The following is a 14,114-nucleotide window of genomic DNA, read 5'->3' as shown; positions in this document are numbered from 1 at the left end:
TACCTTTCTCACTGACAGTGACCATTTCAGTGCCAGACTGCTGTTCGCATCCATAATATTTGTCCAGTGTACTCTGGTGAAAGACTTGCAATAGGGAGAGGGCGGGTAGGCAGGACACGCAGAAGAGCCTGCTTGAACGGGCTGGTTGCTGTTACTGCCCAAGGATTTCTCACGAAATGAAATGCATCACAAGAGGGAGTTAGCAATGTCTGTGGTGTACCTTCTGCTATTTAATGTGCGTCAAGAGGGGAAGGCTTCAGACCCCCTGCTGTAGAAGTATGTAGCATCTCAGTCCTTACAGTGTTGAGTTTGTGCTAAACTAACTGAACAGGGACTAAATAGAGTGTGTATCTCTCTATTTTTTTATAGGAACAGAGAGTTATCCTTGTTTAACAACCACGCAGAGCACCCTATCATCTGCTTGAACAGGTATGACCCCTTTTCTTGCTAGAATAGTTCCACAAGGAGGCTGCTTTACCTGACTCTGAGAATTGAGAAAAGAGCGAGAAAACTTCTCTAACTCCTGGAACACTTTATTTTTCTGGGGTTAGTTCCCACTTTCCCACTTGTGTTCTTGTGGTTTTTTGTTTGTTTGTTTGTTTTGGTTTTTTTTAGTTTCCTCCTTGTTTTGTTTTTTTTATTATTTTCAAAGCTTCTTGTGTCTTATGGGAGCCACTGTGCCCATTGCCTACAGAGCTGTCTTCCTGGTTTGGTTAGCGAGGACCCGCTTACAGCTCAGGGTGGAGACACTGGACCACACAGGTGGTGTTGATACTGAAGGAGAGCATCTGGAAGAGGCGACAGTGCTGCTGCACCCAGCTCTGGTTCAGCATGCCCTGTGCTGTGCTGAGCTGTGCCACTGGAAATTTGGAAAGCCTAATGGGAGGCTAGTACTGCCACGTCTCCAGAATTGAAAATGGTTGGGTTAGATCTGAGAAATGAACATTTTTGGAATGTTCATTCTTCTTTGGAAAAAAGAAATCTTTCAAGAGAGCCCATCTCAGATGATTGAAAACTCTCTATGACACTTGAAGCCAAGTTTTATAGGGAACCTGTGTGGCCTTTACTGTACTGATGAGCAGATACTTGCTTTACCAGTATTTTTTCATAGGTATTTATTAATTTAACTTACAGATAGACATAGTTCCTTTTCACTCAAGCACAAGTTTGAAATGCTGAAGGCAGGATTTTGAACTTCAGGATATGAGAGTGAGGGCTGGGGGAGAAAGCAGTTAATGGTGACTGATATTCATCACAAGCGGGCAGTCAGTCCATTATGGACCCTGTTTTGCTGAAGTTATGCAAGGTGCTGTTTTTTGGTGAGGGCCATGTGTGCCAGCCTCTCCTGTCCATGAGGGATGCCCTGCTGGAGAGGGGACGCAGGCTTCTCCCACCCTATGTGCATTTGCACTTGCTTAGACACATTCTAACCCTAAATATCCAGGGGGGTTTTCTGGTGGCAGCAGTGTGCCTGAGGATGTGCCAGCACTTTGGGAAGGAACAGTCAGCTCCTGGCATGCCCTAGGGCAGCACTGCATTGCTTGTACTGATCCTGTATGCTTCAGGAATTTTCCCATGGCCCTGAAGTACCCTTGCAGCCATGCGTGAGTACGAAATGGAGGATTAAATTAGCTTTGTAGATTTAAAGTAACGGGCAGTTTCATTGCGGTCACCATTTCTCTGCTGGTGATAAAATCCTCAGACATCTACTTTGCTGGGCTTAAGGAGTCTGTGCATATTTAACTGATTGGTCTGAATTATTACTCCTGAAATAAGGAAAAGACCGTGGAGCACCCCCTAGCCTCTTGATGCTGCTCAGGCGTTTTAAGAAGAGGGCAAGTAGGTTTGAAATGAAAGAGAAGGAAAGGCTTGTTCATCAGAACTAGGTTTTTCTGTGCTGGTTCACTGCATCAGTGATGGCATGATAATCTGATATTACCTGTGATGATTACCTGTGATGATTACCTGTGCGACCTGGTGTAGGGAACCTGCTTTGGCAGGGGGGTTGGTCTCAATGATCTCTAGAGGTCCCTTCCAACCCCTACAATTCTGTGATTCTGTGATAACATCTCATGAGCATGAGCTGTCTTTTGTCCCTATAAAGATGAAGAACAGCAGCAAAAGCTAGTAAAAATAATGAGCAGCAAGTGGGTGATGGGGGGAAGGCTTTGATAAAGGAGGTCGGGGCTCAGGGAAAGGAGCTTGTCCCAGTGCATCCTGTGCAAGGGCATCACCAGGGCTGGGTTTGGGTGGGCAGGGGAAGCGACACAACTAGCAGGGTGGCACAGAGGGCTGCAGAAGGGTGACAGAGATCACATTGCTGAGCTGTGATGTCGGTGTAGCCTGTTCCTAGCATTTAGAGCTGAAGGCTTGGCTTCAAAAGCAACGTGGCTCTATGATCGTGCTGTGTTTATATGTTTATGGACAGCGTGGGACCAAGGTGGACCTGCAGCACGCTCAGAGAGAACACTTGTGCCCCTGCTGGCTCTGCCTTCTCTTCTCCCACACTGCTGGCTTGCGTATCTCCTGCTTGGCACTGGGAGAGCTGCAAGGAGGCATCTCCACTAAGCAACTGTGGAAGGGTTGAATAAGGCTCTTGGCACACCCAGTCTCGCTTCCAGCATGACATCTAGCCCTCCTTCAGCAAAAAACAGTCTCTTAAAAGTAGTCTCCTACTGACCAGTAGGCTGTTCTGCAACTGCACTGTGAGCTAGAAACCTCTCCCTAGCTTCCAGCTGAAATTTGTCAATGGCACAAAACCAGCCTTTGTTTTTTTTTTTCCTCTGTGTTTATCCTTTGTCATCAGTCTTTTTTCTTGCTTTGAAGGGAGTGCTGTTATTGATTGTATAATCAACCTGCCTCTTTCCTCCTTTCTCGTGATCTTAATAGTCATTTTCTGCACTCTCCTTTGAAAACGCCTGTTTTGAACAAAAGCCAGAACAGCATAATCGACTTACTTGTATTTATCTGCTATCATCAGCGTTTGCTGCATTTTGAAAGGCCTCAAGCATGGTTGTTAAGCAATGGAAAGGAAGGAGAATGTCCCCTGTCACTGGTAAATCATGATGATGATGGTGCTGGTGTTAGTAATAATCCTACCTTTCAGGCTGAGTCACTAGTAGATGCTTCAAACCTGTTTACAGCCCGGAATCAAGATTGTTCGGGGAGGAACTGACAGGCAGAGATGATATGACTTGCTGCAGCTTTTTGGTAAGGAGCTCGCCAGCTCCGTGGGCCCAGGAGGTGGGCCAGAGAACTTGGGGGAGAAGGGGAAAATGTCTTCCTTACTTTTCCCTGCATAATGCTGAACAGTGACAGGTTGATTTGCAGGACGAGGTTGGTGAGGAAGGGAAGCTGGACTGTTCTGTGCACTGCAGCTCATGCTCATTGCTTTTGTCATGATTAGCAGCTGGCACCAGCACTAGGCCTTCCCACTGCCATGCCATATTTCAGAGGAGCAAAAATAAGGAAGGTGAGCTGGTGTTTCTAGCTCACGTGGAAACTTAGGAGCAGTTGAGAAGCATATTTTCTTTTGCATCTCTGACAGTAAAGTCAACATAGCGCTTCCTGCAGCTCAAGAAGCGGTCCAGTGTACTAATGTTGAATTTTCACATAGCTTCCTAGTGCTGAGTTCCATGGAAGTCTTCCATGAAGTGCCTGGCTCTGGCTGATGGCAGGGCTGGGGTTGGAAGTCACTGCTGCCTGCCACGCCATCGTGGAAAAAATGATCCCACTCCAAGAGGAGAGCTTTGAGTGTCTTTGTAGCACAAGTCACCGGCTGCTTCAGCAATCCTGGCCCCTGTGGGCTCAGTGCTAGAAAACCTGATGCCCAGGGTTAGGGCTGAGTTACTGGCTGTAAGCAGTGATGTTAGTAAACACGCTTCTGAAAAGAGACAGTGGGAGTAATGGGAGTGCTGTGAGCGTTCTGGTGTGAGAGGGGTTTGTGAGAGGCGTGGATTCGTTTGTGTTGAGGAGTGAAGCTTATGAGAAGAACAGATGTTTGAATCATAATGTTCTTTCCAGCACAGCTGATGAAAGAAAACTCCTCATAATCGTGACCAGAAACTATTCTAGTTGTCATCCTCAAGATGAGTCATTTTTTTCCCTTCTTTCTAACCCCTCTGAGACTCAGGTTCCTTCTGAAGCAGGAAGTTATGAATCAGTCCGTTCTCTGGCTCTGACATGCTGGGCAGCTGGAAGGATTGCATAGGGAGTGGGATAACAGTGCAGGAGCCATGGTCTGCTGGGGGCTTCTCGTGTAAAGGGGGATCTTGACATTAGAGAGACAGTTTGTTTTCCTCTTTGTTTTCCAAATCATCTTCAGATTCGTTATCAGAAAGCTCCAGGACATTTGTGTAATAAAACTTTCAGTTTGCCTCTTTGGCCTTTTGCTGTGTTTGTGTGCGATGTGTGGGGCAGATCTTGAAGTGCTCAATCCACAACCCTTTCTTATCAATTAGTAGATAATGTTACTCCTACCCATGTCTGTAAGACTCCTCTGGAGCATGCTGTACCCTCCTTTCAGTTAAAACCTTTTTGTGCAAAAAAAAAATTTTCCTTGCTTATACAATTACATAATTTTGCTGTAGAAAAACTGTAAGAACACAGAAGGAGTTTGCTTCCACTTTATGAATGGAATGAAAGCAGAATTAGACACAGCAGGATCAAGTCTAGGGTTAATGGCAGTGTGCCTGGGAGCGAGCTACTGTGTGCAACAGCTTTTGCTGTGACTCTTGTTAATGCTCTGCGATTCAGCGCTCTAAGTACCATAATATTAGTAACTAGGTGTCCAAGTCTGCCTTAGATCACTGTTGTGTTAGATGCTGTGTGCTCCAACAGTGGAGTTATTCCAAAGCCCTGAGAGCTTGCACTCAGACGTAGGAAGAGAGACAGAGATGTGAGAAGCAGACAACATGCTGGTAAGACCATGTTTGCTGGTGTAATTACCAGCTGAGAGACCCTGTAGTTCACGCTGGGAAATTGTAGATGGAAATCAGTACTCATGTGTTGCAGTTCACTTGGGACGTGGTAGCATGAAAACACATACATTATGCAGCTAGCTAGGGATCTAATTCTGTTTTATTTGTGGGTTGGTTTTTCTTGTTTTCCTTCTTAAAATCCAGTGTATTGAGAGTTAGGAAATACACGACACTGTTCTGTCTCTCTGCGGTTTAGTATGTTTTCCATTAGGAATATGTCTTTCTAATTCACTGACAGTTCAGTTACTAATGCAGCTCCATATTCTACGTATTGACCAATGCAGCAGATAACTGAAATAGACAAAATAGTTCAGCTCCATTAAAAATTAAGCTGAAGGTTTGCCCCAAATGGAATCAGACGCCATCCCCTCTTTTTCCCCAAGTGCAGATTTTAGATGTTTTATTTCAACTAGCAATAGCAATAGCAAATTAAACCAAGATGAGCTTTTTTTATTTTTTTTCTGGACTGAACAAAGTAAGGAAGAGCTGATAAAGCATTCCTTCTGCAACTTCAATGTTTCTATACCTTTCAGAGGAAATCTACTTTGAAATGCCTGAAGTTGAGTCTTCATACTGATTTGAGTTCAGTTAAAATGATTGGTGGTATTTGGCAAGGTAGGTTGGTGGCCAGGGCCATAGGAGAAATAAGGGCTGAGCTCTTCTCCTTATATATCTCTGTCCACAGAGGCATTCATGTCTTTCATCTCTCCTACCCATCTGTGGATTTCCTAAGGTGGTAGGTAGGAGTTTAGTGTCTTCTGTCAAATGTGACAGCAGTTGGCCAGTGTGATTCACAGCGATGTGTGTGGATAGACACAGCAGACAGCAGAGACAGGCAACCGGAGCACAAGCATAGTGAGAGAATTAGGGAGCAAGTATTTTTGGGTTGTGTGAACACTGACACATCTTCAGCTGAACTAACCGATGGAATCAATGCTGCTTTAATGTCAGGAGGAAATGTTAAGGACCTGTTACATAGCTGTGGAGAGAAGTTGGAAGCAGGGACTACGTGCATACCTTGTGATTTATGGCACTACTTGTGGATTCTGGCACTTCAACATATCACATTTTTAGTTGCTACCAGAGGCAGTTGTTTATAAAAGGAATTTTAGAAATGAGCAGCTATCAGAAGAAGAAAGGCAGAAAGCTTTATATAGATCACTGGAGGAAAGAGGAGGAAAGTGTTATGGAGAGCCTGTGAGGGTACTAGGTTGTTTAGAGGAAGTCTAGTTGGTCAGGCCAGTAGCCTTACAGACATGGAATAATTTTCCTTTTCTTTTGTTTTTTTTACATTGGCATCATCAATAGGAGCTCCTTAATGTGGTGGGTGGGCTGCAGCCTTCATTTGAGACTTTACATGCACGTTTTGAACTGGGGGTATTCTTGATAGCAGGGGCTTTAAGGTTCCCTTTTGGCGGGACCAGGGGGCAGAGCCGAGTTTCTGGGCTCTCAGGGACCAGAGAAGTTGAACATCCAAAGCTCCGGGCTGCTGCTTTTTGCAGAGCATTCAAGGAGGCACATTATGTCTTGGCACCTCTGTTTCTCCAGCGTGCTCATGAAGCTATTCAAGCACTGATGTCAGAGGCCCGTGTTGCAATCTTCTCCTTTTGGGTTACTGCATGAAAAAGTTTGTCATGCTGCCTCCGGGCAGATGCTGTGTCTGGTCAGTGTACTTCCTTGAACAAAACTTTCTGAAATCTGGTTATGAAGACGTCGGTTGGGAGCCAGAGCATCCTCACACAGATGTAAAGAGACAGCCCTTGCCCTGAAGGATTTGCAGCACAAATAGGCAAGTTACGGACAGCGTGAATGTGATAATTCATGTTTTACAGATGGGAGAACTGAAGCACGGGCTTATTTATTCATAAGTTCAAGGTCGTGGAGCAGAGCCCTGGACTGAACTCTGATCTTGCAGCTTAGTGCCTTAGATGTAGAGCTGTTCTGCCCTGGGGAAGATCCTCATTACTGTAAGAACATAAACAAGGGCTGCTCTGAAAGTACTGCCTCCTATTTTATGATGTTGGCCCGCAGCATCAGTGGTGGATGTTGGTGGTATGGCAGTAGAGGTTGAACCGTCCCACCAATATTCTGTTATGTTGTGTTGCTGTGTGACAGATGGCAGCAAAGGGACAGGCTGACAGAATGGTGTCTGAGATGGAAGAGCATATGAAACAAAGGTATGTCCTTGAATTCCTCCGCATGGAAAAAGTGGCACTCACTGACATTCATTGACACTTGGTGAACATTTATGGAGACCAAGCAGTGGGTGTGAGCGCAGGGAGGCGGTGGGTGGTGTGTTTCAGCAGTGGTGACAGTGACAGTGAGTCACCTCTGCTGGTGCAGATTCTTATGAGCGTGGCATGCAGGCTCTCCTTTGGTTGCTTTTAGCAAACCGTATGCAGCTAATGCCCAATGGAAGAGGACAAAGTGGCAGCACATAATAAATTACAATAATCCAGAGAAGAGATGAGACAATCATAATCTCAGCAGTCCATAGATAATAAAATAGAAATCTCTTTATTCAATGAAGTACCTTATAATTGCTAGTGTTATTAATCTCCTGGAAAATCCATGCCTGTGAAAAATAAGCCAGGCTTTTCGTTGAACGCAAAGTAGAGAAATGTTGTTTTCATCACCAGAAGGTCTGGATAATCATGACATTCATCTCGCTCTTCTTTTAACCCTATGGGAGCAGGATTCCAGGTTCACTGCAGTTAGCAGAAAGAAATAGAGAAGGCAAGGTGGAAAAAGCATCAGTGATCTCACTGAGCTGGTCCTGCTAGTCTCAACCAGCACTCTGAGACTTCTTTGCACCACGTTCCACTCCCATCTCTGATATGCGCATTGGCCTCTGTGTGTGTTTTGCTGCATGTTTGAGAGCTTCCAGCGGCCCCAGAATACCCTTCTGTGCCCTTGAGTCCACATGGTACTATTTCCATTCATACCTGAACTACTCATACAGGGCATCACCAGCTTCTGTTGTCCCTTGATGTCAGATCATAGGTTTGTCACCTCCTCTGGTGAAGAATGCATTGTTTTCTATGGTGTTCTATGGAACAGTTAATAATCTTGTATGAAAATGCAGGTGAAGGAATAATAGAACTACCTGCTCCAGTTTGCATTTTCCTCCTTAGAAGATGGCAGCCAGGGTCTCTGACGTGATGCGTGCCCTCCACTGGTAATAGATACGTGCTCTTTGGGCTGATTTGTGCAAAACCCTTTAGAGGAGACCTTATGCTCTAACATGGATGTTATCCTCAAGAGGGGATTGGTCTTTCATGGGAAAATTCATTCTAGTCTCATTTTAAATGGGATGCAGTCTGGCTCTTAATTAGAATAGTGGCGGGTTTTTTCTTATGGATAAGTGTATGTGTCCATCTTTTCTTAAAAAGAGTTGCATGAGGTGACTCCTTCACTAGGTGGCCAGTAAATTACTCTGAGTAGCTTTGATTTGTCTCAGATCACACAACAAATACTTTGTTGTCCCAGGTAGCTGTCAGGCTGCCCTTGCTTTGCACATGCACTTAATGTTCTAGTTTCAAATCTGTGACGTGGGGCAGAACATACATATGTGCTTTATCTTCCTTGAACGGAATGTTTTGTAATAGTGGTGGGTGACAACCACACTGTCAGCTAAATTTTGTCCAGAATCAAGTATTCAGCAAAATGTATCTGGGCATCTCTGCTGCCTCTCACTGCAGAAGGTTGTGGAGCTCATGAAAATGCTGCATTGCAGCAAGTGTACTACCACTGATTAAAAGGAGATTTTTTGTTGTTGATGTTGTTGTTTTTCCCCCTTTCTGCAAGCTTGTAGGTGGCATTTTAATCAAGTTCTCATGGTAACAAGCATAATTTAAAAGCGCTGAAGCTTACAAAATTAGTCTTTTTCTGTATGTGCTTGAGGTGGGTGTTAAGTCATTACAACTGCAGCAATGCTGGTTATTTCAGCGTTTCTGGTGCAGAGATGGCAAGGGAAGGAAAATGGAAGGAAGTGTTGCTGAATGCAGAAAATCCCGTTCTGCTTTTACCACGTTCTATTGTTGTCTTTTATGTAAAGAGGGTGCAATTAAACAAATGTGTAACGTGTACTCCTTACGCTGCTTCTAAATTCTTTCAGATGTGTTCCGGCATCACATTTCCACTGTATTTGTAATTCTTGCAGTTCCCTTATTGGCAGGTATTTTGTTTCACTACCAGGAATGTGACCCCCAGCAAAACGTACACGTAAATGCCTGCAAAGCTGGGGAACAAATATGGGATTTTCATTGATTGCAGTATGTATCCATGTATTCCTGCTGCAGAGAGCAGCAGGAAGGGGTTAAAAGGAAATCAGGGAGGATCTGAATCGAATGCTTTGCCTTCTGTTAATGAATTGGTCTTGAAAGCAGCACATGGTTAAAACATGGTAACCTATGGAAATCAGGCACTCTGATCTCTAGATGGTCTGCTTCCTGGCCATGTGTAATGAGAATACTTTAATTTGTTGAGCTCTGTGTTACTTAATGAATTTGTACTGCAGTGTATTTGTAGTCCTGCAGATAGGCAGGGAACAGGGGAATGTGAGCCAGTAATTCTTGGGGTGTCAGGAAACATAAGTCATTGCTTGCTCTTTGCTGCTGAGAAGGAAGCTGGTTTTTCCTGACAAAATGTTGAATACTTGTAGGAATGAGCTGGTGGTTTTTTGTTTTTAACTATCTCTTACCTACAGGAGGTTAACGTTACATTCTCAAGTGGCTCTGCCTGGCCAACCTGTAGAAGAATTACAACCTTGTCTGTGTATTGTGGGTGATTAATGTACGTTGGCGACCTTCCAGCATAGATGTGTCTGACTTTCTCAGTAGGGGCAGACCCACACCTTCAGAGAGGTACTGAAAGTAAAATTTACAGAGCTAACAGCATTGCCAATAAAACAGAGTGCTGCCCTTTGCTTTGGGAAAGGACAGACGCATCTCAGCTACGGGAAGAAAGCTCTCAGTGTCTCCTTAGACTTGCACAGTTATTCATTTGCTTTGCAGTGAGGCTGCTCTTCTTCCTTGTGAATACATCGGCTTTTTAGGCCTTTTCCAGCGAAGGAGCTCATTGTTCAGTAATTGTTCAGTTATGCCCTTTCATACCTAATTTGACTATGCATAAATGCTCTGCAGTGGTTTGCAGAGAGAGGACAGTCGTGGGCCCTCAGTGTATTTCCTAGTGTGGTTACATCACCAGGCCTTGGTTGCCTCCTTCCATTTCTGTGATCTTATGGCTTCCTTGATCAGAAGTGTCTGAAATGGGAAAATGAACATTGGGAACTAAGGCAGAAGGAATACTTCATCTAGATTTTGATGAAGACCTGGAATGAAAAGTGCCTTGCAGTTGGGTCATGAGAATATTTTCCCTGGCACTTTCCATAGCACTGACTGAGAACATGCCAGGCAATTTGAGCAGATGTCTCTGAATGCTGTCCTGATCCACCCTAATGCAAACTCCCCCTGTGCCTTTCCTTTCTCCCTGCTTGCAGCAGAAGGTGGTTCTGGCATGAAAAGATGGTTAGGAGAGCTTTGGGCAGTGTGCGCGAATCTCTCAATACATTTTGGAAATCTTTCATGTTAAGATCTCCTGTGATTCTGAACAGGTAAAGCAACAGAGAAAGGTCGAGAGCTGAGGAAAATATAGCCACGTCCTTTTTTTTTTTTTGAAATAGGAAACAGAGACAGCAATGAAACATGAGCTAAATGGAGAGAACTGTTTCCACAGCGACTTCTCGTCACAGTTGTGTGCATTTAGTATTGATATAAAGAAGCCTTCTATTTAAAAACATGTTGTCTCAATAGTCACTCCTTGCGTGGAAAAAGGAAGAATGCCACCCCCATTTCAGAAGCTGCAAATGGTGATGAGCAATGCTCCTTGGAAGCCGTACAGCAAAGCATAGCGCAATATATTCTTCAAAGCAGCGTGCAGTTTGAATGGTTGGTGTTTGAACGATCAACTCTATCTTTTAAATGGTAATTTTTTGCACTTGATCACGGGTCTGTGTCAAGTATAATGATGTGGGTATTGTTGTCTTTATTAGCCAGATGTTAACAATTCCCATTTTGCCAAATACAGCTCCTCTAAAATGCCCACAAATGCAAAGTCAACTGAAATAACAAGGATTGCTGTTTAGGAGCTCCTCCCATCCCAAATCCTTCTGTATCAAATAAGGTGCCTTTTTGAAGGACAAGTAACAATTTGCTTCAAGAAAAATCTCCTGGCTTCTGTAATATTCCCAGAGAACACTGACAAAGCACCAGAGTAAATCCGCTCTGGAAATCTCTGCTGATTGGCATGCACACAGTGGGGTTTGATCTTAGCAGTGCTTCTGGAAAAGGAGCTTTAGGGTTTTATTCTTTCTTCTGGTTTGTGCTGCAGCCTCATTCATATAAATGCTTTCTCAAATTGGAAACGGCTATAAGGGCAGCAGAAGAATCCTTTATATAACATACAGGTATTTTATTAAAAAAAAAAAGTAGGGACGGGGGAGGCTTTTCATCATCTCTCTGTTGCTGACAGTGCATAATGTGGGGCACCAGCAGTGCTGGGAACTACCTCAATACTGTATTCTTGGAAAAGGCCCCAGCTCAGCCAGATGGCGTGCAGAAAGCATGTGTGGGGTAAGAGGAGACTTTCAGGATCTGTAAGCTGATGGAGGAACCTCAGTGCCTTCCCCGAGGTTTCTGTTCTCAAGAGTGTAACGCTGATGGCAGGGCTACTCTGGATTCACGTGGGGCTGGGCCTGAGCCATCTGCACCTCTGCATCTGAGAGTGGGTGGGAGAGGAATGAGGCCAAAGAGGGAAGCCTACTGTTGGGCCAGTTGTTTTGGTCTATTCCTAAACTCGGCATCTGTTTCTTTGTACGTATGTCTTCACAGCTCAGCAAGGGTGCTTTGCATTTAACAAGAGTGCTCTTCTGTACTGCATGGTCTGTGTTACTGCAGAGCAAGTATTGACTGCTGCTTGCCTCAGAAAGGGAGACGTGGACTGAGAAGTGGGGTGCCCGGCTGTTCTGAATATCATCTGTCTCTCTACATAGTGCTGATCTTTGAGCAGTCAGGAATCTCAGTCTGATTTTTAGGCTATGGCCTGGGCTGGATCACTGCAAGTCCTGTTACACTTCTGAGACAGTACTTTGGGATGAGTTCCTGCTGTCTGTTGCTCAGCAACAATGCGCCGAGGGAGGAGGGTAGAGGAAGCACGAGGTGCCCCTTTGAGTGGTTGAACCCTGCTTGGGAAGGGCAGCTTGGGCTCAGACATGTAGTGCCTGCCCTTTTTCCCTCTGGCAGTCAGGCTTATTATGCTTTCTTAGGCAGAAGTGGTTTTGTTGATGATGGGTGTGTGGGGGAAGATGAGGATGGATAAGCAAGACGGTGGAGGCAAGTTGCAGGGAATGAACTGGATAAGAAGTTCAGAGGGAAAACTGGATGTTAATGAACAGAGGAATGAGGAAAATGCATATTGGGGTGAAAGCTGCAGGAGGCAGCTTTTAAAGACATCCCTTTTCCCATCAACTGTGATGGAATTTCACAGCTCCCTGCTGAGCATCAATGTTTAACAAACTATGAAGGAAAATACATGGTATGACACAGACTGTATTACACTGTAAATGAAAAACACCTATTACACAGCCAGGCGCTAGCAAATGAACAGCTTTGTTGGCCTTAGAAGTTTCTAGCTGAAACACCAGATTACAGCCCAGACACATGTTCTTCCATGTGTTCAGCCCTCTGCTGATGCAGCAAAACCAAGCTCTGCAGACTGTGCCCTGCCACTCGGAAGGGGCTGGTTCACCAGCTGAAGAAAGAGGGTGCACATTTTCAACCTGTCCTGCAAAATCAACTTGACCTCCTTATGCTAAAAGTCTGTAGACAGCACACAGTGACACTGAGCTCACGGTTACGTTGGGAACAAACAGGAGGATGAGCTGAAAACAGTGTCTGCGGAAGAAGGACATGAGGACATGGGAAGACAGATGGCCCTTCCAGAAGGACCTGGCGATGTATCCTGAGCTGCCACTTATAAGAGGTCTCATGAGATGCTAAATGTAAATATTTTATAGATGAAATGCTTGGAGCTGCAGCAGCATAAGCAATCTTGTACGTTTTCCTTTTCATTTAGGGCAAGCAGTCTGAAACACATGCCCCACCGCCGACCTCAGCTCTGACCCAGAGGGGCTGTCTCTGGCTGAAAAGATGATTCATTCACTCTGCTAGAAGGGCTGAATGAATAGGCAGCGTTCAGTCTGCAGGATGCTTATCACTTGGGATTCCCTCAAAATTTAGGTCTGACATGACTGGGTCAGTAACCACGCGCCTTTGTTCCTACCTCCTTGAACAGAAATGTCTCTTTGCATCCTTCAGTGGTTCCCACAAATCAGGTCGATTTTTATGGCTTGCTAATTATTACTGCTAGACTTCTGCCGGGCTTCAGCATGAAAAGAAGAGAATTGGTGAAAGCTCAGGGCACAAAACTTACAGAATAAATCACTGTCTATCTGGCAGCAAGGAAATCCAGCTATGGCAGCCACTTAAATATAGACATCTGTATAGTGCTGAACTTTGGGATTGGAAAGTTTTGCACTGCTCTTGTGGACAGAGAATATTAAAGGCAGCCAAAAAAGCTAAAAAAAACAGACTTGGTCTAGAGGTGTGTCAACAGTTATCACACAGGCAGAGCTATCTGAAAGGACCCTAAGGTTTCAAGGTTAGACCTGGAGAGTTTGGCTGTCAAAGAAATCACAGATGACAGCCTAATTGTAGTTGGGTCTCTTGTGTCCAGTAGCTCCAGGCTACTGCTAGTTAACTTACTTTATACTTCCCATTCCCTCTGACTTCCCCATCCCAGACATCCGTACTTCAGCTTCCCATCCCCGGCAGCAGCCCTCACCCATGGAACCTTGTCCATGATCACTCTCCAGTTGCTTTTTGAACTGCCGTGAGCTTTTATCACGCACAGCTTCTTGCAGTAGCTAATTCACTGTCTGTAATTCCCTGCAGCAGGAATCACCTCTGTTCATTTGTACAGTGCCTGCCACAGTCAGTCCTGCTTGATGCACTGTTGCTCCTTGTGGAGAGGGGGGTTGTTTGCTTATTAATCTTCCCTTTGCTGCATACCACTACA

General features: G+C 44.8%; 1 protein-coding gene across 25 annotated transcripts in view; it reads left to right on the top strand.

Annotated features, from left to right (window-relative positions):
• The window catches only part of MAP2 (microtubule associated protein 2), a 177,003-nt gene that overhangs the window by 91,239 nt on the left and 71,650 nt on the right, over positions 1-14,114 (top strand). For 23 of the 25 annotated variants that reach the window (XM_031554112.1, XM_031554113.1, XM_031554114.1 and 20 more), the window contains one exon: positions 370-429. The exons of the other annotated variants lie outside the window; for them this stretch is intronic. The gene's annotated coding sequence lies outside the window, so the exon portion shown is untranslated. The remainder of the gene's footprint in view (positions 1-369; positions 430-14,114) is intronic. 25 annotated transcript variants of the gene reach the window in all.

This window comes from Meleagris gallopavo, chromosome 7 (genome assembly GCF_000146605.3).
Source record: "Meleagris gallopavo isolate NT-WF06-2002-E0010 breed Aviagen turkey brand Nicholas breeding stock chromosome 7, Turkey_5.1, whole genome shotgun sequence".
Taxonomy (NCBI): domain Eukaryota; kingdom Metazoa; phylum Chordata; class Aves; order Galliformes; family Phasianidae; genus Meleagris; species Meleagris gallopavo.
Note: the sequence above shows the minus strand (reverse complement) of the source record. Positions and strands in the feature narration are given on the sequence as shown.